The sequence below is a fragment of the Alosa pseudoharengus genome, unplaced genomic scaffold, assembly GCF_046254945.1.
Source record: "Alosa pseudoharengus isolate Yale_2024_CS ecotype anadromous, Long Island Sound unplaced genomic scaffold, YU_APseudo_1.1 YU_APseudo_1.1_scf_11, whole genome shotgun sequence".
NCBI classification, from domain to species: Eukaryota; Metazoa; Chordata; class Actinopteri; order Clupeiformes; family Clupeidae; genus Alosa; species Alosa pseudoharengus.
Window position 1 is genome coordinate 15314546 of NW_027468576.1, and position 27955 is coordinate 15342500.

General features: G+C 42.4%; 1 long non-coding RNA gene and 1 pseudogene across 1 annotated transcript; one reads left to right on the plus strand and one right to left on the minus strand.

Moving 5' to 3' along the window:
- Positions 1-420: 420 nt before the first annotated feature.
- Positions 421-27581, minus strand: LOC143117510 (uncharacterized; annotated as a pseudogene).
- LOC143116793 (uncharacterized) lies at positions 16796-18336 on the plus strand. Its single transcript, XR_012985922.1, has 2 exons — positions 16796-18122; positions 18202-18336. It is a non-coding gene; the product is annotated as an uncharacterized LOC143116793 (long non-coding RNA).
- Positions 27582-27955: the final 374 nt, after the last annotated feature.

Below are 27955 nucleotides of genomic sequence, written 5' to 3' on the forward strand. Positions count from 1 at the left end.
CGCTCAACGTTTAGTAAAAAATAATAAAATAATAATAAAAAAACATGAAACAGAATTTAAAAAGGATTGCTACACACTCTAACCACTAAGGGGCAATAAATCCCCACTTTACACCTGCACCTTGCAAATGCGTGTCCTTATATAATATTTATTCTGAAATGTGAACACAAATAAAAAAGTAAAATGTGTGTGTGTGTGTGTGCAGTTGCATAGTGTACAGTGTGTGTACAGTTGCATACCCACCCATTGGAAATTTAAACACTGATCAAAATGAAGCACAATGAAACGTTTTTTTTTTCCGCCAAAAACCCAAAAAATACCCAGCATTAATCTCCCTGCTGCAATGCCCTTTCTCGGCAAATAAAGTCAAATAGAAGATGGTACAGAGAACCAAAGTTATAGTCTGCCCTCTGCTACCATTCACAGATGGCGTGGCGTGGCACATATTTCATGTGGCTGGGGTGCCAGGGTTATGCCAAAACGGAAATCCATCACAGGCTTCACCCTAGCAGGCATTGAAAAAGTATACCGCTGCAGGAAGGATGTGAAGAAGAGAAAGAGCTCCATCTTGGCTAGGCTTTCCCCGAGACACACTCCTTTCCATGAGAGAGAGGTAGAGAGAGAGAGAAGGGGGGAGAGAGAGAAGGAGGGAGGGGGGAGAGAGAAGGAGAGAGAGAGAGGGGGGAGGTGAGAAACATTCAATTGGTTGAAATGAGGTCACAGGCAATATGTATGATCTAGCACAGTATGACCCAGGTGAAATAACAGTCTGATTTTACATTGAGATCTGTCTCAGTTTCTCAGTTAGTCCATTTGAGAGAGCAATGTTGTTGCTATGAAAGTGAGATGGTATTACAGTATATTCTGTAAATATAAACACGCCTGTAGTGGATCTACACTAAAAATCATACATATACGTAGAAATTCTATGACTTGTCAGCATTCTACGTTTACATGCTCTTTTTCTACCTGCTGAGAATGGGATGAAGGCAGGATTCTTCACAAACTTCCCCTCCTTGTTCAAGAAGTGTCCTGGGTTAAAAGTGTGCGGTGTCTCCCATTCTTCCTTATCAAACATCACTGATGTCAAATTCGCTATTATCTCGGTACCCTGCAAAAGTATGTAAAGATCCATTTATATTCATTGAATTATCAGAAAAAAATTACAGAATCTATTATGGAATTTCCAACATCTGTTTGTATTTGTTCATACTGTATATCTTATAATGTCTTCAGTGATAACTATTTAGTGTGTTTTTGGGCAGGGGTGTATTGAAAGTCACCTTGGGGATGAGGTAGTCGCCGAGTTGCACATCTTTGGTGGTATACCGGGGCAGGCCCAGTGGGGCGATGTTGCCGATCCTCTGAATCTCGTGGATGACCGCATCAGTGTAGGGCATGTCCGCCCTGTCTGCCATGGTAGGCAGGCGTGACTGACCAATCACTCTGTCTATCTCAGCCTGGACCTTTTCTGTTGAAGTAAATGGTAAGAGCAGAAGGGGAAAAAATTAATGTTTTCTATTTGATGATGAAAATAGCAAAAAACAATATTAAGTTTAAGCACAAGGTTTTTTGGGATGTGTGTGTCTTTTTTCAATATCTGTTACATTTTCAAAAAATCAATTTCATGCATCGGGCGCCCCAGGGGAGGCCCAGGCAGAAAATGATGGCTTCAGCAGGATCACTCCTGAAATGGCAGAGACATTTAACGCCTCCCCGGCTGGCCACTGTGTGTGTGTGTGTGTGCAGTGGACTCGCGTTACCGTATTTTCCGGACTATAAGTCGCTCCTGAGTATAAGTCGCATTAGTCAAAAAATGCGTCATGAACAGGAAAAAAAACATATATAAGTCGCACCGGACTATAAGTCGCATTTATTTAGAAATGTATTTCACAAAATCCAAAACCAAAAACAGAGACTATGTAACTGGATTATTGAGGCCAAAAAGATTAATGTTAATGAAGACGAAGGAGTGAAGGCAGCCAAGAGGAGGGCAGGAAGGTCATTGCAAAGCAAAAGATTCACTGAAAGAAAATACCATGTGGTACACCAAAATGTAGGCTATCTAAAATGTGGAGAATACAATGCAATCAATCATTTTGGGCGATGTGGAGTCACAGGCTGGCAGCAGATTAAATGCTCACAAGAGAGAAAAAGATGCAGTTTTAGACGTGACTGAAGCAAGCCAGGCTATACTGTAGGCCCGACGGTAATTGTAAAGCAATTTACAAAAGATTCACTGAACAAAAATGCTGATATGATACATGAAAATGTTGCTAAAAATGTGGAGAATGCAATGCAATCAAGCATTTTGGGCGATGTGGAGTCACAAGCTGGCAGCAGATTAAATGCTCACGATAGAGAAAAAGACTGTTTTAAAAGGACGTGACCGAAGCTGAGGCAAGCCAGGCAATAGGCATATAGGCCCGACGGTAATTGTAAAGCAATTTACAAAAGATTCACTGAACAAAAATGATTATATGGTACATGACAATTTAGCTAAAAATGTGGAGAATGCAATGCAATCAAGCATTTTGGACGATGTGGAGAGACAAGCCGGCAGCAGATTAAATGCTCGAGAGAGAGAAAAATATGTGGTTTTAAAAGGACGTGCAGACCGAAGCTGCAGCAAGCAGGTGATATTTAGAAATTTATTTCACAAAATCCAAGACTAAGAACAGACAGACTATGTAACTGAACACATTGAGGCCAAAAATATTGAGAATTCTACAGGGAATCTTGAAGATGAAGGAGTGAATAGTGGCAAGAGGCAAGCCGAAGGCTGCTGACAAGTGCCCAACGCTATTGTAAAGCAATTTACAAAAGATTCTCTGAACAAAAATGCTGATGTGGTACATGAAATTTTAGCTAAAAATGTGGAGAATGCAATGCAATCAAGCATTTTGGACGATATAGCGTATTGGCACAAGCTGGAAGCAGAACAAATGCTCGCCGAGAGAGCGAGAGAAAAAAAGATGTGCATTTAAAACCAGGGCCTAAATTTCAGCGCAGGATTGCGCATAAATTATTACTAAGTATTGAGCATACTAATAAAAGTCCCGCAACGCTAGCCATCATAATGCGAGAAATTCCCACACATTTTACAGCGCTATCTGACGTTAAACTAATAATGGAGCGGCCTGAAAGCGGACCAACTCAGACTTCAATTGAACCCCATGCAGAGACACACACGCGCGCGCACGACCACTTTAAGGGTGCCTCTCTCTTTGCTCTCTCTCTCTCTCAGCAGGATTTGTCACCGCTAAAGTCAAATTATTATAGCCTATTACGTGCTTCTACATCAACCGCTATCGACAGGAAAGGAAAACAAACGTTTAGCAATCAGGAACCGCAAACACAGAAGCATGACAGCCTATAATATAACGCGAGAGGACATGGATGTGTTCTCCATTTGAGGAACGTTATAATCGATTGTGGACGTGAACAGACATGGAGCGCATAGTAGGCCTACTTTCACTTTCTGTGCGTATTCACGTGAAAGATAATTAGTAGCAAAACAGCGATCAAATATTACATGGCAGTGAGTTTTGTTTTCAAATGTTTTCATGCATGTCCAGATAACGGGTGAGGAATGTTTAGGGGACAGACTATCGTGAATCCTGAATTTATGGCTGGGCAAAGCACAGCACCTTTATTTGGACCATGGCTTGTAGCCTATTCGAGTCAGCTATAGGCCTTCATTTCTTGCGTTTTACTGTGAGACATAGGCCTATACTTTTCGTTTGGAGCAGCATACCAGTAGGCTATCAATGGCATTGGGTCACTATTAAGATTCATGTATGAAAGACTGTCGGGATGTCCATCCGCTTATTGCGAGATAAGGCATCCGCTTTCATTCATTCATTCATTCATTCATTCATGGGAACGTGTGCTGTGCTGCAAGGGAAACCTTATTCCGTATAGCCAAAGAGGTCTAAGAGAGCCTAAATTTAGTTATTTTTTAAATTATGCATGATTTACTTTTTTATAAAATTCGTAGGCTGATGCCTGGCAGCAACAATTGTGTTTAAATGTAGGTTAACCTGGGGCTGCGTGCTACTGGTAGCTTGAGAGCAATGTGTTGGAGACTCATGGTGTAGGACAATGACTTCGTTGGCAACAATATTAAACCAACCAACAATATAAATTATTAAGAAGAGCTATTTTATGAGTTAAATTGAAACAAAATTATACTGGCTTTTATTTGTCCAAATCTGAGGCCCAGCTATAAATAGAATCCCGGCAGTAATTTGAGGATTTAAGTATGCACGTGTGTTTCACGACTTGTGCATTTGAGAGCGCTCTCTCAAGGCTGTAGACGATAATGTTTAATGTAGGGTTCATGTCAGTTAATATAAATTAACATTTAAAAACATGTTCAATTATATAATTTTTTTCATATATAAGTCGCACCTGACTATAAGTCGCAGGACCAGCCAAACTATGAAAAAAAGTGCGACTTATAGTCCGGAAAATACGGTACCTTGGACCTCCGGGTACTTGGCCATGTAGAGAAAGCTCCAGCGCAGGGTGGTGGACGTGGTCTCGGAGCCGGCCACAAACAAGTCCAGGGAGCACATGATCAGATTGTCCTCGGTGAAGCCAACAGCTGTATTCTCCTTGCTCTTGAGTGAGATAACACAGATAAAAGAAAAGACAGAAGTGAAAATGTGCCGTTAGGATGACACCTTTGTGTCATTCCTGTGGCCAAGTGAGCAAGTGTCATTCTGAGGACCCATTAGGGCAGGGGTGGGCAACTAATTTCCCCAAGGGGCCACATGACAAACTGGGACTGTTGAGGAGGGCCGGACCCTACTACCTGTGGGTAGTAGCATCATATTAGTTCGCTAACATAAGCTTTGCAAATAAACTCAGACATATTTTGGTTACAGTGACGGGGTTATCCGAATGTAAACTGTCTATCTGCCAGTAACGTTTTGAAATTAACACTTCGTATCTCCAACAAACAGCAGGAGTTCGTTCTGACAACCTTTGCGGTGGTGAGCGACGCAGACATAAGAGACACAAAACTTTGAAAGGTTTACGCCGACTTAAAGGCAACTGCATTGTGTTGACGCAGAAGCATAAATTCTATTCACCAGCACATCAGTGAGGGTGTTTATTTACATCGTATGCATCCACGCACAAATGTATGGGCGTACAAATAGCAGTCGTTTTCAAAATAAAAGCAACGATATTGATTTGCGTGCATTATCTCTATGCTAGGCTCTTGACTATTGTTCTTTCACGGACCTTAAGCGGGCCGGTCAGGGAAAGCCCACGGGCCGGATGTTGCCCATGTATGCATTATGGCATATAGAGCACACAGAAGATAATATGGCACCATGTCACAGGTCCAGCACACACACACACACACACACACAAATACTAACACACACACAAATACTAACACACACATACTAACACACACACACACAAATACTAACACACACACACACACACACACAAACGCACACTTCTCACTTTCAATCTCCGTTAAATAGCAGTCGATGTAATCCCTTGGCTCTGAGGGTTCCCAGTCTTTCTTGTGCTGCTGGTAAGAGTTTCATCACTACCGGGAAGGCGTTGTACAGCTACAACAGGTAAGCAACAAGTTCCTTTTCAATACCCACTCAGCCATTGAAGTCATTCTACTCATAAACTACTCCTTCTACTTCTAAGAATAGATACCGTATTGCTATTTGCAAAAATTTGCAATAAAACATAGAGTGCTGTTATCATTTAGGACGAGTACAATACCTATGCCCAAATGGAGACTTCAAGTTCAGTAATTTTTTCAAACATAGCCAACAGTGTTTGGAATTTCTTGTCGGTGTATTCAAATCGATGCCCAAAAACAAGGGAGGATATGATGTTGGCAACAGCGTAGTTTGTAGTCAAGTGTGGATTGAATGGCTTACCTAATGAGACAAGGAGTAAGAGATAAATAAACGCCCTATCCCTTTTTATAGCTTTGTATTTCTTGTTAGAGTCTTCTGATGTACAGTGCATACGGAAAGTATTCACAGCACTTCACTTTTTCCATATTTCGTTATGTTACAGCCTTATTCCAAAATGGATTCAATTATTTTTCCCCCCTCAAAATTCCACACACAATACCCCATAATGACAACATGAAAAAGTTTTTTTTAAATGTTTGCAGATGTATTAGAAATAAAGAACGAAAATATAATATGTACATAAGTATTCACAGCCTTTGCTCAATACTTTGAGCGATGTCTGGTGTCCTCCAAACATAATGCTTGGCATTCACGCCAACGAGTTCCATCTTTGTCTCATCAGACCAGAACATTTTGTTTTTTCCGTGGTCTGAGAGTCTTTCAGGTGCCTTTTAGAAAACTCCAGACAGGCTGCCATGTGCCTTTTATTACAGTAAGTAGGCTTCCGTCTGGCCACTCTACCATACATGCCGGATTGCTGCAGCAATGGTCGTCCTTCTGGAAGGTTCTCCTCTCCACAGAGGAACCCTGAAGCTTTGTCAGAGTGACCATCAGGTTATTGGTCACCTCGCTAACTAAAGCCCTTCTCCCCCGATCACTCAGTTTAGAGGGACGGCCAGCTCTAGGAAGAGTCCTGGTGGTTCAAGACTTCTTCCATTTACGGATGATGGAGGCCATTGTGCTCATTGGGACCTTTAAAGCAGCAGACATTTTTCTGTACCCTTCCCCGGATCTGTGCCTCGAAACAATCCTGTCTCAGAGGTCTACAGACAATTCCTTCAACTTCATGCTTGTTTTGTGGTCTGACATGCTCCGTTAACTGTGGGACCATATATAGACGTGTGTGTGCCTTTCCAAATCATGTCCAATCAACTAATTAACAAGGCTGTAACATAACAAAATGTGAAAAAAGTGAAGCACTGTGAATACTTTCCGTATGCACTGTATGGTTAGCATTAGTTGCAAGAATACAGACTGTATTCTTACCATCAAGTTCTTCAATATCTCTGGATAGATGAGTAAACTCATCTAAAATGGCTGACTCGAGACTTCTTGCCGACTCCGAAATACTTGAGGGTAAATAGGGCAAACTTGCGCTGTTGTCTCCATAAATATCCATTGCTGGTGACAACACCTGTAGAAAGGAAACAACATGTAAACAGAGCCTGAGTCCATCCCCCATTTTAAAACGTATCACTAAACTTCCTGTTTATGATCAAGTAAAACTCCCCCCTGGTTTTTCTCTTTTCATTCATTCATTTTAGCAGATATTTTCATTCTGTTTCAGGCCTATACAGACACACTGTAAAAGTGTGTCAGGTAATAAAGTCATGATGTCGGTAGGCCTGTCGCGATATTCAATAAATCAATTAATCGCATGATAATTAAAATTAGCTCGATAATTTTTCTGGCCGCGATAAATGCCATTTGCTTGTTTGTTTTCCTCGTCTCTCTCTCCCTCTCTCGGGTCCTTAGAGTAACGATGAGTGAACCCTCATGTCAGTCACTTGTCAGTCGCATGGTGTGTGGGGAGGCGGGACTACTGGCGTATCCTACCACAGAGTGCAGCTAAAAAGCCGTGTGAGAAGTATACCGGTAGGCACTAGGCAGAGAGAAAGCTAGTTGCGAGTTCCAGTAGGCTACGCCTAATAAAGACAAAAAAGATGGAATTGTTTCTAAGCCAAACGCGACAGCTGCAGTGTGGGAGCATTTCGGATTTAAACCCAATGCCCGTGGTGAACCACTGAACGCGTGCGAGTCGGTGTGTCGCATTTGTTGGAAAACAGTCGCAATTAAAAGCGGCAACACAACAAACATGCATATGCATCTAAAACACAATCATCCGCTGCAGTTTTCCCAGTTGGGGAAAAAAAACCACAACAAGTGGGCCGTCTCAGCCGAGGAAAATTCTCAGAACGACAATATTATCGCTTATCGCAATAATTTCTGAGACAATTTATCGTCCAGCAAAATTTGTTATCGTGACAGGCCTAGATGTCGGTGCTGTTTGTGCCTTGTTTTGCCAAATGGGCCACAGTAGGACATGGGCATGATCTAGTACAAACTAGCACTAATGCAAAAAAAAAAAAAGTTGCAGTTTATCGACACCATTCATGTGTGAATAATGATTTGACAGAAGGAGTATCCTTGGTCTTACCAAGACAGTTGGACACCACTGTAAGTGCACTCTCAGGCCGGTCAGCCATGGTGTCTCCTTGAGTCACCATCTTGTAGCCGTTCAGCACCACGGACCATGAGGAGTTAATTTTAAGACTGTAGATATTCCCATACTGCTCAGCCAGCTACGAGAGACAGGAAAGGGCTCAAAAGGCATTTACTAGTGGCAAGATGTTTCTGAATAGTTGGAGCCAGCTATGGAATAGCAGATGTTAGCGGCATCAACCGGTTACAGGTTAACCGTCAGCTAGCTAGCTATCAAAACACACATTCAAATCAAGACATACTTGTGGATCACCCTCTGCACATTTAAAAATATTACTGAGACAAAATGAACTCCATACTCTCCAAGTACCACCATTATACTGGCATTAATATACAATAGTGTAGGCCAATTTCACATATTGTATATTGTAAAAGTTTTGCGTTGTTTGTGGCTGGCTGGAAGCTTCACTAGTCACTTGTGCTGGGCTCATTATCACCAACTTCAGTTTCTGCTCAACATATTTACCACACTTCTCTTTCTAATACTTCTTGTTTAGAGCCATGATTGCATGAATATTTTTGATCCATCATGTTTGCTTTTTCCTTTGTTTGCCATCACAGTTTAAACTTTAGCTTGTCAACCATTTAATAACACTACATACATATAGGCCTACTTTTTTCATGAAAGACAAAAAAAATAGTTTAAATTTAATTTCAGTGATCGCGTGGTTAAGGATTTTGAATTTGAAGTAATTATGTCATCTTTATAAAAAAGGTGAAGGAGTCCGCATACCACTAGTGGTACCTGTACCACAGTTTGATAACAACTGCCCTAGAGGATGTGTATGGGGAACAAGTCACAGTTGTCCAGCTGCAGGCCGTTTCTTTACCTGCAGGCAACAAGATGGAGAGGAGGTGGGGCATTTATCTTGTGACTGCGTGAGTGTCTTGCCAGGTGGCGGAGTAAAGAGGAAGGTGATGACTGTGAAAAGATGTTGCAGGCTCAGCTTGTAGCAGGGCTTCGGCCAGGACCCCTGCAGACAGAGCTCCAAAAGCTGATAAGGAGGAATACCACTCTGACGTTCTCGGATGTTTGCAAGGAGGCCAAGGCTGTAGAGCAAGAGCAGAACCAACATGCTGAAGAGGCCAGCACAAGATGAGCCTATGTGCCCGCTAGGGCTGGGCGATATGGCTAAAAAATAATATCAGGATACATCAGGATTTTTAGTCTAGTAGTATAATATATATCTCGATATTTTGAAATTTTATCAAAAGGACATTAATTCTCACTTTCACCCTGTGATGTTTTAAATCATGCCAGTATGATGCAGTAGGCTGGGAAAAATCATACCAGTCCAATCCCTGCAAATTATATCCACATTAAAACATTCTTGGTTATTCACAAGTGGTTTTTATTTTAAATTTGCATGTAAAAGCAAGTAATTTTGAATTCTTGCCAATTCCACCCTGGTCTGGCAGCGTTCAAATCGACTGTTCCGCAGCACACCAGCCGGGCGTGGGAGAAGGCCTTCCAGGTATGCCAACGTGTGCAGGCCATCAGTTCTATGACTGAGTTCCAGGGCACGGCACGGCTGCATTCCCCAGAGCCCATCCTGCTACCCCCTGAGACAGAAATGATGCTGTGGGCATCTGTGCCACCATTGAGGTTTATGTACACCCCGTGTGCACAGAGAACGACAACAACCACCCTGCCATTCCGTTTCCCTAGAGGGGGAGGGATTGACTAACCTGCTCTGTGTCTATGCTGCCCACGAGGAAGACTATGGACAAACCAGTGCGGTGATGCATCAGATCCCGACAGATAACGCCTCCCCCCATACAGAAACGCTATAGGCCTGCCCCCCCCCCCCCCCCCCAGTTTGTAAACAGAACTGCGCACCTTGCTTCAGGGGATGTTGGCTAGCGGGATAGTCACAGAGTCCCTTGGCTGCTCCCGTCGTCCTAGTGAAAAAGAAGGATGGCACCTGGCGGTTCAGTGTCGATTATAGGAAACTAAACGCTGTGACTCATAAGAATGCATTCCCTCTTCCTCGGATCGAGGAATCACTGACAGGACTGAAGAAAGCTGCATGGTACTCGACCCTTGATCTGGCCAGTGGTTACTGGCAGGTTGAGGTCGGCCCACATGACAAGAAGACTGCCTTCGTAACACCTAGTGCCTCATGCAAAGGTGTCTGGGGGAGCGGGTCCACGACATCCCTCGATGATGTCATCATCTACTCCCCTGACTTTGATAGCCACTTCGTCCACCTGGAACAAGTCTTTGAGCGGCTTCACCATCATGGCCACATGAATTCCAATACAAATGTCAAGTTTTTGCCTGAAATTGCACTGTGCCTATTTAAAAGGGCATTCTTCCCACCTCTTTTGGGGCCTACCATCAAATGTTTTGACCTCTATAGAAAGCTGAGAACCTGTAGTTTTCGTAAGAAACAGTCCAAATAACTGTGCGATGTACTGACACAGAGTTACAGAGGCTAGAATATAGTTTTTTTCTTTCTGCTGGATTACAAGCATCTCTGAACTGACCACATTTCAGCCCTGTAGGTCAGTGTTTTTCAACCACTGTGCCGGGGCACACTAGTGTCAGAGGCGCACCTTGTCAACAGGCAAACCAAGCAACTGCTTGGAGCCCCGAGCCGCTAGGGGGCCCCCGACCTGGTCTTAGCGCATTTGCCGGTGGGACAAGTGAGATTTTCGTCCATAAAGATTGAATGATGTATTTTGCGTGCTCCTGTCCTGTTGTTGTACAAACAGTACATCTGTAGGCCCTATGGTATGGCCTTATAAACAGCGGATCTGTGTTCAAAAGAGTTCAAAGAATCCGCACATATTTTGGCTACTGTGGTAAACGTCAATCGAGGGTGCAATGATGACGGATCAACATCGGAGTTTGGCATTTAGCCTAGGCTACTCAATGAAGTTATAGTAGGCTAATGTTAATTGGCAGAAAGATTGAACATGGTTTGCTACATCTACGAAAGTAAACTTCGGCTAGCTAGCGACTGTTACAACTAGTTAAGCAAGGAGATGGTTAACGTTTCTATGTTTGTATTAGGGCTGTCAGCCATAACATGTTAATTGCGATGCAGTAAGGACCAAGCATACACGTTCATTTTTTTAAAACCGGATTGACGCAAAGTGCGTCAAAAAACACCCCCCTTCTTCTTTGTTACATTGCTCCAGAACTGTTCATCGCAGCGAGATGAAACATTTATTGCGCGACAGAGCATAAGTGGGGCTTTCCAACGAGACTACGTACTTGTCTGTACGATGAAGTATGAAAAAAAATCATGAAATTAAATCAAATTGCATCATATTTACAGTCTACTTCTCTGCGTTCACCTGCGCACCGATTACTCTCGTTTGAAATACTCGCGAACCCGTGATCGCATCGATATGGTAAGCATATCAGATGAAAGAGGGGGCACAGGGCTATCCATTGGTACCATGTTTATCGATCCTCCTGGCTTATAAAACCAGATGAAGTGACTGCAAAATAATAACGTCATGTACACAAACCAACGCTGCACACTCATTACTCTCCTTTGAATTACTCGCGGACCCGTGATCGCATAGATATGCCACGCATGTCAGATGAAAGAGGAGACACATAGCTATCATTTGATACCAAGTACATCCTTCTGGGTTATAAAACAGACGGAGTGACCGCAAAATAATAACTTCATATAGCTGGACTTACCCCACGTTTTTGTCTGTTTTTGTGGCAAAGCATGTTTATAATCCAACGCTATCGTGTGTTTGTTTCTCTATGGCAAAGCATGTTCATAATCCGGTTTTGAGATCCTAGCAAATTCCTGCATGGCATCCAATTCAAGGCTCACATTGCATCCCAATTTGTTCAACAAAGAAACCCCTTTTTGCCTCTACTTTGTTCATGGCAATGCAGTAAAAAGTTGTTGAATCATTATGAAAAGTTGTGAATCATTATGAGTGCATAGACCATATAGGCACACACAGGCTAACACGCAAACTCGGGTCAAGTCAGGTCAGATCAGTTCATGTCACAGATATGGAGCGCAGAAAGGTCATTTTTCATCACTAAATAAAAATAATGCCATTTATTTCTGTAAATTGCTAAGCCCCAGAGAATCCCTCCACCATGGCAATAATATTGCCAGATTCAGGACAGTCTGCTCTACACACACATGTAAGGCAAGTCGAGCTGCCAGCTTGCAGTGGTGAGTTTTATAATATAATTTTTATAATACGCTTTTTGTATTTTTATTATTTAACATAATAACCTAATGGTGGTATAACATAATGGTGATAACACTTGTCGGTAGGGCCCCCTTGGAATTTTTGCTTGGGGCCCCCACAGACTCTAGAATCGCCTCTGACTAGTGTGCCGTGAGAGATCATCAGGTGTGCCGCAGAAAATTACCCAAATGTCACTCACTGGTCCAGAAAAGCAACTGTTTCATCAAAGAATTTATAACCACATGCTCTCATTGATTGTATGATTGCACTATTTGTGGTATGCAGGCATTGTACAACGGGGGCCCCATATCCAGTATTCACAGAATCATCACATATCCAGTTCATAACAACAATTAAATTAGATATAGGCTAGTCACCTACAAATGAAACAGAGGGTGCTTGTTTTATTGAGCAGGTCTTGCATAAAATCCATAATAAGGCCATATCTGTGTATTATTTGAAATTTTAGGCTATGGTATGTTTATTTTTTCTTCACACAGGATGTTCGTGTGCCGTGGGACATTTTAAGTGTCAAAAGTGTGCCGTGGCACAAAAAAGGTTGAAAAACACTGCTGTAGGTCACTTGATATTACTTAGAAACACAACTGAGCCCTAGCACCAGGTCTTGTGAAGCTGTGTGAAAATATGAGTGCTTTAGACCATTATTTGCCAAGGTATGCTCATGTGTTTTGTAAAATGCCTATGAAAACTCCCCTTAAGACTTTTGGTTATCCAAAATGCATACTGACATTCAAATGCTTACTGCACACGAACCCCTTTGTGTAGAAGCATTATCTTGGTCTCAAATGAAAGGTAACACTTTGAGGTTTGTGGACTATTTAGATTGTATGTCAGGTGTTCTGATATAGACTGACTACACAAAATATGGAATAATTACAAAAAAGTCTCTATTTTTGCATTTACTTTGTTGCTTCAATGAGTGTAGTGTGTATATGATAGACCAGGGGTATTCAATTAATCTTCAGCGAGGTCCAGTTACGGAAAATTTCCTCAAGCAAAGCTCCGGAGCATCATAATGTTTAATGCGTGTTCAGGCTATGTATATGTATTATCAGGATGGATGGATGGAGCCTTAGTTATAGATAGATGGATAGATAGATAGATACTTTATTGATCCCCAAGGGGAAATTCAAGAAATAGAAGATTGTAGGCCTAGGCCTAATGTTTAATGTGAAATAAAATAAGTAGCCTAAAAGGCAACATTCGAAATGAGGAGAAATAAGGCAAGATAAGAGTAGCCTAATTGGGGAGAAAAACTGAGTAGCCTTGGCTATTTTTAAGATCTTAACGTGAACTTAAAATAAAATTTGAGCTGAGACAAGGATGGATATTCCACAGCAATATGGTGCATAGGGTTATTCCCGGATTCTCCAAGATCGCGTTGCTACTGAACAAGCAACATGAACTAAACTGAACTGCTTCAGGGTACGGGGGGAACCCGGAATGTCAGGCGGCGTTTGAGAAACTCAAGGGGCTTCTCCTCCAGACCCCTGTCCTGGCGTATGCAGATTTAAAGGCCCCCTTACGTCTCTACACAGATGCTAGCTTTCAAGGCCTAGGGGTTGTGCTTGCTCAGGTGCAGTAGGGGAAAGAATGGGTTATCGCCTATGCAAGTCGCAGCCCTCGATCTGGCGGAGCGGAACGATAGAAACTATAGTTTCTTTAAACTGGAGAACCATCCTGAGACTGATTGGCCCACCATGCAGGAAGCAGACACTGATCTTGGATGGATCCGCCAGTGGAAGGCTGAAGGCAAAACACGGCGGCAGGTGAACGCTCAATCCCTTTCAGCCAAAGGTCGGAGACTACTACGGGAGTGGGAACACCTGCGACTGTATGAAGGGATCCTAGTTTGGGCAAGCCGGGACCCAAATACGGGACAGCTGTTGACCCCAAATGGTGGTGCCCTGTTACATCTGCCTACTTTCCTACAGTCCTGTATCTATTTTGTGCTTGTTCAAATAAACTTTTGTGGTAAATTAGTCAATCTTGTGTGTTGCCTGTGTATTGGTGGATTTGGTTGTATTGAACAGGGGAGTAGCCCCTTGGCATTACTATTAACCCTTAGAACCCGATTGACGTAAAGTGCGTCAAAAAACACACCCCTTCTTCTCTGTTACATTGCTCCGGAACGGTTCATCGCAGCGAGATGAAACCTTTATTGCACGACAGAGCAGAAGTGGGGCTTTCCAACGAGACTACACACTTGTCTGTACGATCAAGTATGAAAATTAAAAAAAATCATGAAATTAAATCAAATTGCATCATATTTACAGTCTGTACTTCTCTGCGTTCACCTGCACACACATTACTCTAGTTTGAATTACTCGCGAACCCGTGATCGCATCGATATGGCAAGCATATCAGATGAAAGAGGAGGCACAGGGCTATCCATTGGTACCATGTTTATCGATCCTTCGGGCTTATAAAACCAGACGAAGTGACTGCAAAATAATAACGTCATGTACACAAACCAACGCTGCACACTCATTACTCTCGTGTGAATTTCTCGCGGACCCGTGATCGCATAGATATGCCACGCATGTCAGATGAAAGAGGAGACCCTTTCAGAGGAGCTATCATTTGATACCAAGTACATCCTTCTGGGTTATAAAACAGACGAAGTGACAGAAAAATAATAACTTCATATAGCTGGACTTACCCCACGTTTTTGTCTGTTCTTGTGGCAAAGCATGTTTATAATCCAATGCTATCATGTGTTTCTCTATGGCAAAGCATGTTCATATTCCGGTTTTGAGATCCTAGCAAATTCCTGCATGGCATCCAATTGAAGGCTCACATTAAATCCCAATTTGTTCAACAAATAAACACCTTTTTTGCCTTTGCTTTGTTCATGGCAATGCAGTAAAAAGTTGAGAATTATTATGACCGCATACACACAGGCACGCAGGCTAACACATAACCTCGGGTCAAGTCAGGTCAGATCAGTTCGTGTCACAGATATGGAGCTCAGAAAGGTCATTATAAAAAATGGCATTTATTTCCTTAAATCACACAGCAAATATTTCTGTAAATTGCTCAGCCCCAGAGTATCCCTCCAACATGGCAATTATATTGCCCGATTCAGGACAGTCTGCCCTACAACCACATGAAATGCATGTAGAGCTGTGAGCTTGCTGTGGTGAGATACATGTCAAAATATAAGAATTTTTATAATACACTTTTTATATTTTAATTCTTTAAAAATCAAAATAAAATCAATGCTAGTATTAATACATGAAATGATCTGAATAGCCTAGACTCTCCTGAAAAAAACAATATATAATATATGTGTGTGGCACTTACAATGACCAGAATAAATCCTTATGAATAAAGGTAGTGAAAATGCCCTAAAAACAGCTTAGGGTTCTAAGGGTTAAACTTAAGTAAAGGCTAGTATTTCTAATCCCTTACACAGAGAAGAAGAAGAATTCTTGTGACGGATCTTTCATGTATTCTTTCATTTTTACAGTGACAAGTTTTCATAAATATCATTTCCAGATGGGCTTTCTTGAAGTCAATGGTGACTGTGTTCCCTATGACAGGCCAACACAGTGGACCTGGAGGAAAGGTCTTTGGCCTGATGTCCGCTAGAAGCAGAAAGACAATGATGGACACCAGCAGCACCTTTACGTGCTTTAGAGAATGCCTTTCTCTCTGTCTGACCCCTGACTGTGCTTATGTAGCTGATTAAATACACCCAAGCCAGCCCAGTCTCTGCTCAGACGTGTTGCACTTTGTCCTGTTGTCATATCTAAGGCAATGAATTGGTGGGAGGGCTCATTATCAAGTTCCAGTATACAGTAAGACATCTCAGACTATTTCACAATAGTAACCATTTAGTAAATACTTACAGGTGTCACAGAGTGACGGACAGTAAGTGGAACTAATAATTAAGCCACTGCCTCCCACACGGACGAGTTAAGGGGCGGTCTGTCATAGTTTGCAGCAAAGATTGTTAAGGCGGAGCAAGATACTTCGTCGTAGTTCATGTCAGTGGGTGCGAAATGGGGATCGAATCCTGTCTGCATAAAGAGGCGTGTCGATGACGTATTGATGAGCGTACGTTACAAACCGCCAAGAGCAGCGGCATAAATAACCGGCGCACACCTGATATAAAGTCGATTTTCTCCAGACTGGAATGCTCAAAAATGCTACAAATGTACCTGAAATGTTCACAAGGGTTTGAGGATCATGAAAACGTGCCCGAATTTCACATTCCTAACTCTATAGAACTAAGACCTTAGCATATGTGGTAAAATTCTGAGCTATGCTTATAGACTTCAATGGAGCAGTCGCTGCTTCTGCTCTGCATAAAGGGGGATTTTGAGCCCCCCCTCGTGCGATCCGGGTTCCCGGAAGTGGCTCCTGATGAAGTATCTTGCTCCGCCTTAACAATCTTTGTTTGCAGTAAAGCCTGAAGTAATTAAGCAACAATAGCGTACAGGTGTTGGCAAGTAAAGGATAGCCGTGGATTGGAGAATGGGGCGGGAGTGCACGCTTTTAATGATGTTAACTTTTAGTCTCAGCAGAGAAAGGAGCAGGACGAGTCACTGGCAAGCACGGGGAGGAACAAAGGCAGAGCCGCGCCGAGGATATTCATTGAGCCGCACCGAAGGCATTTACACTGGCCGCCGGACTGTAACGAAGCAAGAAAAGAAACCATACACGGGGTCTGGCGTGTTACGTGAAACAGACGAGGGACTGAAGACGCCACGGACTCTCCCAGCTGGGAAGCTAAGTAGCCATTCTTTCCTTGCATGATCGATTGTTTTAACTGGATCAACTAGCCGTCTTAATTGGAAACGAGAAGCTAGCCATTGTTGTGCTGATTGAGTGAATTGTACGTGTGGCACCTGCCTGCTTAGTTGAACTATCCCTCTGGATTTAAGCCAACGCAGTCCCCTCGGAGGCGCTGGCCTGTCCATCTGCACTGATGTGTGTTCTAGCTAACTAGCTGACGTATGGTTACTGTTTGTTTTACCTCACTAAGTTTCCCCTACCTGGATTTAAGCTAACGCTATCTCCCTGGAAGCGCCGGCCTGTCCATTCTCATTGGTGTGTGCTCTAGCCAGCTAGCTTGTATAGCTAATACCTGCTTACTCCATTGAATTGCCTTACCTGGATTTAAGCTAACGCTATCTCCCTGGAAGCGCCGGCCTGTCCATCCCTATTGGTGTGTGCTCTAGCCAGCTAGCTTGTTCCCATTCCCGTTGCTCTAGCCAGCTAGCTTGTGTAGCTAATATCTGCCTACCCCATTGAATTGCCCTACCGGATTTAAGCTAACGCTGTCCCCTTGGCAGTGCTGGCCTGTCCATCCCTATTGGGGTTTGCCCTAACCTGCTAACCAACTTGTGGAGATTATCTGCTTGCTGTATTGGACTGTCTCTACCAGGATTTAAGCCAACGCTGTCCTCTTGGAGTGCTGGCCTGTCCTCCCTCATCACCACCGAACCCCAGGGTGCTGTTCGTCCCAGGGCCGCCACCTGGGAGACCGAAGTCCACAGCCTGCCGTAAACCAAGACAAGATTGAGAACCACAGTGTGCTGTGACAGAGTGACCCCCCTCCTCCCCCTTCACATTTGCCGAGTGTGACCAGTGTGTGTGTGTGTGCAGTGACGTTCCACAACAGGGTGAATCCTACGGTTGCAGTGAGTGACCTCTAACCCGCAGGCTGTGATCAAGGCCCCCTTTGGTGAAGTGGCAGCAAGACGACAACCCCCACTGCAACTAGAGGTGAGCTGGCCTGGAATATTGAAAGACCAGCTGCCAAGTGGTTGACCCTGCCTGATTGTCCCTTTGCCTTCTCTTCTAGTCCGGGGCGGTGTGGTCGCCGAGTTGGGGAGTGTGGCCAGAGACTCCCAGGACCGAGACAGTGCTTTGGCCCTCACAAGGGTTCCGCACCAGCGAGTTTGCTTTTAAAAATAAAATTTTATATTTTCCTACTAAACGCTGGCCTCTGCTCGGGTTTTATTGGTGGGTGTGGTTGCTCCTTGGGGTAGATTATAACAGGGGCAAACAGCGCCCCCTAGCGGTCACACAGTCATTCAAAAAGGTAACATTTCTGTTTATCCAATATAAAATTGCTGCTCTCTGATCTAACCAGAAAGTCGTACTATCACAAGGCAAGGATTAGTGGCGAGGACCAGAGATGAAATAACAATCAACAGGACCGGTCAGGCCACTTGCAGGTCCTTATCCCTGTCTGTCACGCAATATTAAACAAAGTCAAACCGAATTCCAGCATCTCTATCTGTATCCTGAGCCCAATCTGGATGCCCATGTAGGAGGACTGAGATATAGCATTTGGACCAGCACTTTTTAAGTCATGTGAATGGACACACAGACAGATAGATAGACCTGACAATACCCTCTACCCCCTGCCAAGGGACAGGGTAATGAGGTGGTAAAATAAATTGACTCTGTCAATTTAATTTGGCCTTTTTTTTTTACAATATTAATTAATTAAAAATATATGATGCAAAATAAGTGATTGCTTAAATACCCCCCTTAAAGTAACTGACCTAAATCAACAGTGGTCCAGCCAATTGGTGCTAATAGTCTCACAATTTGTGAAATGGAGAACGCCTGAGTGCAGTGAATGTGTATAGTATAGTAATATCAAGATACCTATGTCTGGAAGGTCCATCACTGGTCAATTTGCTCGAGATTTTCACCAGTCAAAGCTCTATGGATGAGTGGCAAAACTCTTATTAAATCTCTACGAAAGTTCACCCAAAACATGTGGGAGATTTCAAGGTCAAATGGAAGAAGGTTCATTGGTCTGATGAGACCAAAATGTAGCTTTTTGGCCATCAGACTAGATGTTATTTTTGGTGCACACCAAACCCTGCACATAACCAAAAACGCACCATCCCTAATTTGAATCATTGTGGTGGCAGCATCATGCTGTGGGGATACTTCTAGACCGCAGGCCCTGGAAGGCTTGTAAAGGTAAAAGTAAAATGAATTCAGCAAAATCTAGACAATCTGATTCATTCTATAGAACTACAACTTGGGAGAAGATTTACAGTACTCTCCAGCAAGACAATGAGCCGAAGCCTACAGCAAAAACACAGAAATGGTTTAAAGACAACAAGGTGAATGTTCTGGAGCGGCCGAGTCAAAGCCCAGATCTCAATCCTATAGAAAATCTGTGGCTGGTTTTAAAAAGGGCTGGTCACACGCGATCCCCTTCTAATCTGGCAGAACTTGAACAGTTTTGCAAAGACAAATAGAGTAAAATTGCAGTATCCAGATGTGCAGGCCTAATTGAGACCTATCCATGCAAACATGCTTAAATTTAAAACATTAAAGAAGGGATTTTTGTAAATTAAAAAAAAAGATTTAATGTTAAGTTAATAATCAACAGAGACTGATATACTGTATAGATTACGGGTAACGTCATATGACATCACTGTCACTTGGACCTGGCAACTGGACTATTTTAGTTAATGATCAACAGAGAGTTGTTGACTGAAGAGATGATTGGACAGATGAGTTTGTAATCAGAGATCAATCTGATATATAGATTTCTTTTCATGACAAATTCCACGTAATATAACTTAACCATACTTTAAATGTCACACAGTTTATCAGATCCTTACCTGTTAACTTCATGAAACAAGGCCGTACAGCTATGGAGTCAACTTTTGGGGGAGACCAAATGTGCATGGTGGGAGAAAACAGCTCTTGCCATTCTATTATATGTACAAATTCATGAACACATGGAGTGATATGTGTATATGTTTCATTTTAAACAATGTCTAACAAGACTGTTTTTCTCATTTTCGTGTGCCATTCTATCTTTTGTGATCATGCAAACAGTTTGTAGTGTAAAACAGTTTGTAGTAGCTACAGTAGTAGTTACAGCAAGCACTACCCTAGTTCAACTTAAAAAGAGCACTGATCAAATGCTACAGGAAGCGAAGGGCGGAGAGAGAAGGCAGTGTGTAATTTCTTACAAATAATGACAATCATTAAATCTGCTTTATTCAATTGGTATTTCATAATTCCATGGTATTCTACAACTTTCACATACAGTAAGTGATGGCACAAAAGAGGATTAGGCTGTTGTGCAAGACAAGTAAGTGTTTTCCAGTGATTTCCAGGTTTAGATCATCTCACCTCTGCACTACCTTTCTTTGCCATTTTTGAATATTTGGGGGGCCAGTTTAATGACAAACTGGCATTTTAAACAAATGTTTTGGTTATTCAGGCTCATGACAAACAAGACTTATCTTATAACCTCCAACCAACTTACAGCAGAATGACTGGGCACAAACATCAAAAGCAGCATATGCGTAATCACTCACCCACGATGTTGATATTGGGTTGAGCAGACCTTCCCCTCTGGGGGATCCAATGGGTTTTCCATCTCTCCCTGTCCCTGCTCCTCCACAGCAGCTTACAGTCAGTGTACGATTGTAATGACCTCAATTAGCACAGTCAGTAGTGTTCTGTTAATCACAAAGTGTGCTATTAAGCACTTATGAGTTGTGGCGTTGACGGTAAGGTGTCAGAAAGGAAAGGGAGATAGAACGCATGCAGTGCTGGATAAACCTCAACAGAAGTGGTACCGAGAGGGTTTGTTTTGACCATGGAGGTATTACGCTACGTATCAGACAACTTGGAAGATCGATATTTCTGACTTGAAATTTCACAGTTTTGAAATCTGGGAAAAGTTCAGATTCATGGATTAGATACAAGTAGGAACTCTGACTTTAAGTGGCGTTCCATTTTACTTTTTCTAATAGGAGGTCAGAAAATGTTGACAGCAGCATTTGTTTTTAATTCATCCACAACCACACTATGTAAAAAAGACAGCAACAACAAGATAACAAACATCACTCACACTACGCAGCAGCATCGACATTAGTAACAATTCATATCAGTGCAATATGCAACTGTAGTGAATATCAGTTCTTTTCAGAACAATTCACGTCAGTTATACTGTATGTCCTTCCTCCTGGTATATGGATGAGCCAGTGGTGCCATCATCTTGCTATGGCGCGTATCTTGAAGGGCTTTGGCCCAGAGGTGATCCCCACTGTTCCCTCCACCCTGAGCGTCTGGCCCTCTGGGGTCTGGAAGTGGAAGCGCTGCATGAGAGAGGTGAAGAAGACCAAGAGTTCCATCCTGGCCAGCTGTTCACCCGGGCACGCTCTCTTTCCTGCCAAGAGAAGACACACTCCTGAGCAACAGGACACAGGCCTTGAAACACAACTTTTGACTTGTTGATTTTTTTTTTTGTAATGTATGTGTACAAGGTTTGGGTGTTGTATGAAAATGCCCTTTGTGCAAATTTGTGCAATTATTTCCTTGAACAGGCTGCCTAGGAATGCAAGGGGGAAAAACAGTGAAAACTGACAATAAAATTGTATCATATTGTATTGTATTATTTAATTAATACTTGATACTGCTGTAAAACTTCAGATCCTCAAGAGGGGTTGTTACATGCTGTAGACAACGAGTTATACTGTACTAGACAGAAACAACTGACTTCTCCAGTGCCATCCAATACCAATACTTAAACAATAACACTCATGAAGTCTACTCCTATTCTCCTAACTTCCTCCTGCTTCACACCCCCTATCCAAACAAGGCAGTATCATGGGAAACGTAGTCAATACTCACAATGAACTATACCCTTGCAGTTCTTACATTGTTTTCCATAACATTTATGTAAGTCAGTGTGTAAATGTTGTGTTTTGACAGGATAGCCGGGGAAACAGAGGTGTACTACCTATTGAGAAGGGTATGAAGTTATCTCTTTTCATAAAGTTGCCATCTCCATCAAGGAAATGGCCTGGGTTGAACTCCTCTGGGTGGCTGTACTCATTAACGTCATAGAGAATTGGCTTGAGCATTGGGAGCACCATCATTCCCTGAGTAAAAGAATCAAGCGGTTGAACAGGTAAGCACACATTGCTGCCTCTCGTACTGTAGCTTTAGCTTGTAGTTATATTTCTCTGGCAGGTAACTGATAACAAAGATTCTAGAGCGGAGCTCTGTTCTAGAATCTTTGCTGATACTCCAAACCTGTGTTTAGAACATTCACTCATCCACCACATAGTGTACTATACTGAATTCAGTATATGGTGTTGTGTTGTGAAAGCCTGTGCGATTGTTGACTCTGTGCTGACTGACCTTCGGAATCTGACACCCTGCGACAGTGGTGTCCTTATTAGACACCCTGGGAGGCGTGAAGGGGACGATGTTGCCACACCGCTGAATCTCGTGCACCACGGCGTAAGTATACGGCATGTCCATTCGGTCGTCCATGGAGGGCTGGCGAGAGTGGCCAATCACTCGATCAATCTCCGCATGCACCTTTTCTGAGTAAGAGCAACGTGGCAGAAAATACACCAGAAAATAGATTTAATGGGATTTGAAATTTCAACCATTTTAATAAATAATAATGATAATAAGTTTTATTTATATAGTGCCTTTCTCAAACTCAAGGTCGCTTTACAGAGTCAAAGCAAGTAACTTGAGTAGGTCTGTGATTCCCTTGGGAGGTGCACTGAATATCTTCAACTGATATCCAAGTGTGAGTACAAGGGAAGAAAAATAAAACAAGGCAGCATAGACATTTCCCAATTGTAATTGCAATAAGGAACTGACCAAAATAACTTTCCAGAGGTGACCAGATCAGACTTGTCCAATGAAATCCTAAGCTGAAACCACTGCATGATGGGATGCATTTATTAAAACACAGTGATTAAATGTCTGTATGTGCAGCCATTGTGTTATTTCTCCCTCTCGCAAGCCCTTGTCTTTGTATCCTGCAGCAGGCTCAACTCTGCTCTTGGCTGCAGAGCGTCCTTCTCATCTCCTCTGTCCAGAGGGAGAGCACATAATCAGGTAAATACCTTGAACAGATGGGTGGTTGGCCATGAACAGGACGGCCCATTTCAAGCTGTTAGCGGTGGTCTCTGTGCCGGCTCCAAACAGATCCACCACGCAGTACAGCAGATTCTCCTCCGTAAAGCCAGCGGATGGGTCAGTACACTAGAAAAGCACCACAACAACAACAGAATTATGAAGCCAGTCTGTTAGAGGAGGGCAGTATATACCGCAGTCTGTCTGAGCAAGGCATAACATTTACATTTACAAACAATGACCCAATGGCTCAATACTGTTAGGTATAGAAAACCTCAGTTAAAGCCTGACTTAAATTGCGGGCAAAAAACAATGTCTATCAACAAGCAAAGTTTCCATTCATGAGTTACACCTTTTGTGTGGGAGCATTGAGCTGACTCATCAATATTTGTGGTCTAGAGAGTTAATAAATAAGCTCTAGTTAGACTTAAGACATTGCTCATCATTCAAATTGGGGTCACTCATGTTGTGGGTGACTAGACCTGCTAGACCTGCTGACACCAACCTAGTGAGATTACTGATGGTGCTTTATAACAAAATAGAAACATAAGCATCTCTGGAATGTCAACAAAAACACTAACATTTTAGTGCACATGATCACACACTATGGCACTGAATGACCATTGTGCATGATAATGTATTATATAAATAAATTTGAACTTGAGCTTGAACTATGGACACTCCATGTAGAAAACTTCTCTTTACACTGTAGTAAAACATTATTCATCAGTCACTCATTCTTTCTCAAGATCTGCTTTGTATTTGTATTGCAAACACTAACAAGGTGATGTCAACGCTTTAAGTAGTATAGATTCCACCTTCTCGATTTCCTCCAGGTAGCAGTCGATGTAGTCTCTGGGGTTCGCCGGGCTCCGGTCCTCCCTGTGCCTCTCCACTTCCTGCTTGATAAACTGCTTGATTCTGGTCAGGTTGGAAAAGGCTGACTGATGCCTTCCTGGCAGAAATTGCATCAGTGTAGGACACTGGTTATACAGCTGTGAAAAGAATGAGAAAATAGTGGCAATGATAGGCCCAAGCATTAAGGTTTCACGACTGACATTTTCTCATCCAACAATGCACTCACATCTGATGTGTCCGTCAAATGCTCACATGTGGTGTGTGTGTGCTAAATCTAACAAGTATCAGATAGATAGATAGATAGATAGATAGATAGATAGATACTTTATTGATTCCCAAGGGGAAATTCAAGGAAAGTATCATTCAAGTATCATGACTACACTGCACATTTATTGAAATGATCAGAACCATCTTTTAAAGTACTTTTAAATTAATGAGTAAAACAAAGTCGGCCAACAGTTTCTCAACATGCATGGGAACTCCTTCAAGACGGTTGGAAAAAAACATTCCAGAAGTCTATCTGCAGGCCATGGGAGAATGCCAAAACTGTACAAAGCTGTCATCTCAGCAAAATGTGGCTACATTGAGGAATCTAAAATATATGTGTGAGCCCAAGTTCATGTTTGTGCCACAGCCTGCACCTCTGGTGCTCAGGCCCTAAACATGTGGATAATGAATGAATGGAGACAGAAAAATGAATAAATGTCCCACAGAGGCGAGGCGGACAAATTTACCAACGCAGTGATGTTTTCATCTGTCATTGCTCAAACACGTTACGCTTCACTTGGGTGAGTAGATAGATAGAGATGACTCCACTCAATTATTATTCTGCACACAGACTGTAATATATCACTGGAGGAAACTTCACAGATGCTGCAGTGCTGATAACATAAAACAGAGAGCTGTGTGGAGCTAAATAGATGTGTTGTTGTTAGGACTTTTGGACCTTACTCGACCCCAGATGGTTGCAGGCAGCTGGAAGACTTCATCTGAACATTTCAGCATGTCGTGGAAGTTGTGGTCATCATACTCAAACCGATGCCCGAACACTAACGAACAGATTATATTTGCCACGGCGTTGGTCAGAACACAGTGGGGATTGAAAGGCAAACCTGGAAATTGAAAAGGGAAAATACAATAAATACGTATGAATAAAGCAATCCAGTTTTTATATTTCTTCCAGCAAAGTGTATTTCAACTTAAAAAACAAAAGTGACTTGGTTAATAATAGATTATAAAAAAAATCACCCAGAGAATACAGTGACTTTGCAGGCTAAGAATACAGTTACATTAGTACAGCACATACAGTACAGTATCAAGAGGAATGTGCATGATTCTTCTTATGTGTGCGTGCCAATACTTGACATAAGGTCTGACTGAAATCCTTAATCCTGAGCAAATCCCTGTGTGTTTGCTTATCATATCACTCCATGCCTGTGGGGGGCAGCACTGAGCTCCAGAGGACCACACTGACCTCCCTCTGCCTGGATAGCATCACAGAGCCACTGGCTCTCACGTTGGATGGAATTCTCCAGGGTTTTCTTCCCCACGCCAAAGTACTTGAGGGTGGACAGAGCAAAGCGCCTCTGGTGCTTCCACATGGGACCACTGGAAGAAATGATACCTGGATCCGACCCAAACAACACATCCGAGCATGAGAGTCTCTGCAGGACCTCATGCCTATGACATCTGTTATTAGGATTCATTTTCAGCTATACAGTATATTTGTTAGTCAATAACCACTATTGTGAAATATTGTTAGCCGATTCAGTTGCATAAAATACTTTTTATCATAATGCAATTCTAGTGATCTACCGAGGCCTTTGCAGAGCTTGTTGTTGAGAGGGTAGTTGGGACGATCTGCAAAGAGGTCAGCCTTCTCCACAAATGCCTCCTTGAATCCTTTGTACCCAGAGAGGAGAATACATTGGTAACCTCCAACGTCAACCAAGGACACATGCCCATATGTCTCTACAATCTATGAACAAAACAGGAACGGATGTTGTCATCATCATCATCATCATCATCACTTTTATTGCCAGACTCGGTCCATTCAGAAGACACAGACAACACAGACATGCCATACAACATACATTTAAAAGAAAAAGAGAGAGACAAAAAGAGAGAGAGAGAGAGAGAGGGAGAAAGAAAGAAAGAAAGAAAGAAAGAAAGAAAGAAAGAATTGCAGTTCTATAAAAGTGGAATTATACCAGTGTTGCCACAGGGGTGACTGGTATTGTATGGCAGTTCTATGGCATACAAAAACCAGTGGAGAGTTCACAGTGCTGTAACACAGAATTAACCTGGTCATGCTGTTCAAAGAGTACAAAGCCAGGATATTCGGTGATATTCATCAGCATTATTTGTTACCTAAGGCCTCCTCTGTATAGTAGTGTTCATTGTTGTAGCATTAGCTAGAATGTTGTTCCTCATTTTGTAAGTCGCTTTGGATAAAAGTGTCTGCTAAATGAATCAATGTAAATGTAAATTCCATTTTTATTAGCATTTGGCTTGAATCAGTGTGTCAAAGATTCAATTTAATTTTCAATTTAATTTCACTTATAGAACGCCATAACATTACACGTCTCATGGTGCTTTACAGAGTGTAAAGCAATCCAGTCCACACACACGAGATGAGATCATATGGCCAAAATGACCCTAATCTGCTGTGTGATGTATCCATGGCACAGCACTGAAGTAACAGTAATCCTGGAAAGATTATATATGAAGACATATAGGCTGTTTCAAGTTTCAGGAATTCTTACTGTAATAGCCTGAGGGAGAACATTCTGTGAGGAACTACTATCACTCCAGTCATAACTCAATTGACATTTCACTCTGTGTGTGTGTGTGTGTGTGTGTGTGTGTGTGTGTGTGTGTGTGTGTGTGTGTGTGTGTGTGTGTGTGCCTTGCAAACACACATCTAGAACCTTATTTGCACTGTTAGAAGCGTGCTAACATACTAAATGGTGTCTTTTCGCAATATAATCCACCATAATGTTATGGTGTGAAAAAGTTTCTTTTTCATTTTTGCGGTTTGTTCCAGCCCATAACACAGGACTGCAAGTGGACACTCTGGATGGCTGGCGGGAACAACATAGGTGCTTATCTGTCCTTCACATGATATACCATCAAAATTAATGTAAAGATGATACTAAAACTTGTTGCCTGATAAACACACCTCAAAAAGTGGCAAATTATAGCATAGTGTTTTTAATAACTTTACGTCTCAAGTTGTTCACTTACCTTTCTAAAACCTGCCAAAGGATCCTTCAGCCCAATGCTAAACAGATTCCCAACAATGGGCAAAGGGAAGGGTCCAGGTGGGAGGTCCTTATGGGGAAAATCTCTCACGTATTTGACTAGGATCAAGGCACACAGGAACACCAGGATGCCCTGCACATCTACCCATGCACCCAGGAGATGCCATAGAGCACTAAATAGCGTTGCCATTGTTCTTCAATAGCGCTGCAAGCCAAATAATAATAATTAAAAAAACAGAAATATCTGACTTGTGTCATTATGACATTGTAAAAATATATTGCACATCAATACTTTGAAATTGATGTATATCTGATATATGCTGTAAATGTTTAAATGTCTCTCTCTCTCCCTCTCCCTCTGTGTGTGAGAGCGTGTGCATGCATGTTTATAAGCTTTGTCGATATCATGGTAAAAATTATTCAGTGCTTACTGTTGCAAAACAAAACAAAACAAAAATCCATAGAGCCACTTACTGCCCACAAAGCAATTAATTAAAGCCATCACGGTGGTGGGCGGCCAGGCCACTGAAAAGTCCATCTTAAATGTTAATGGGAGCTAATTGC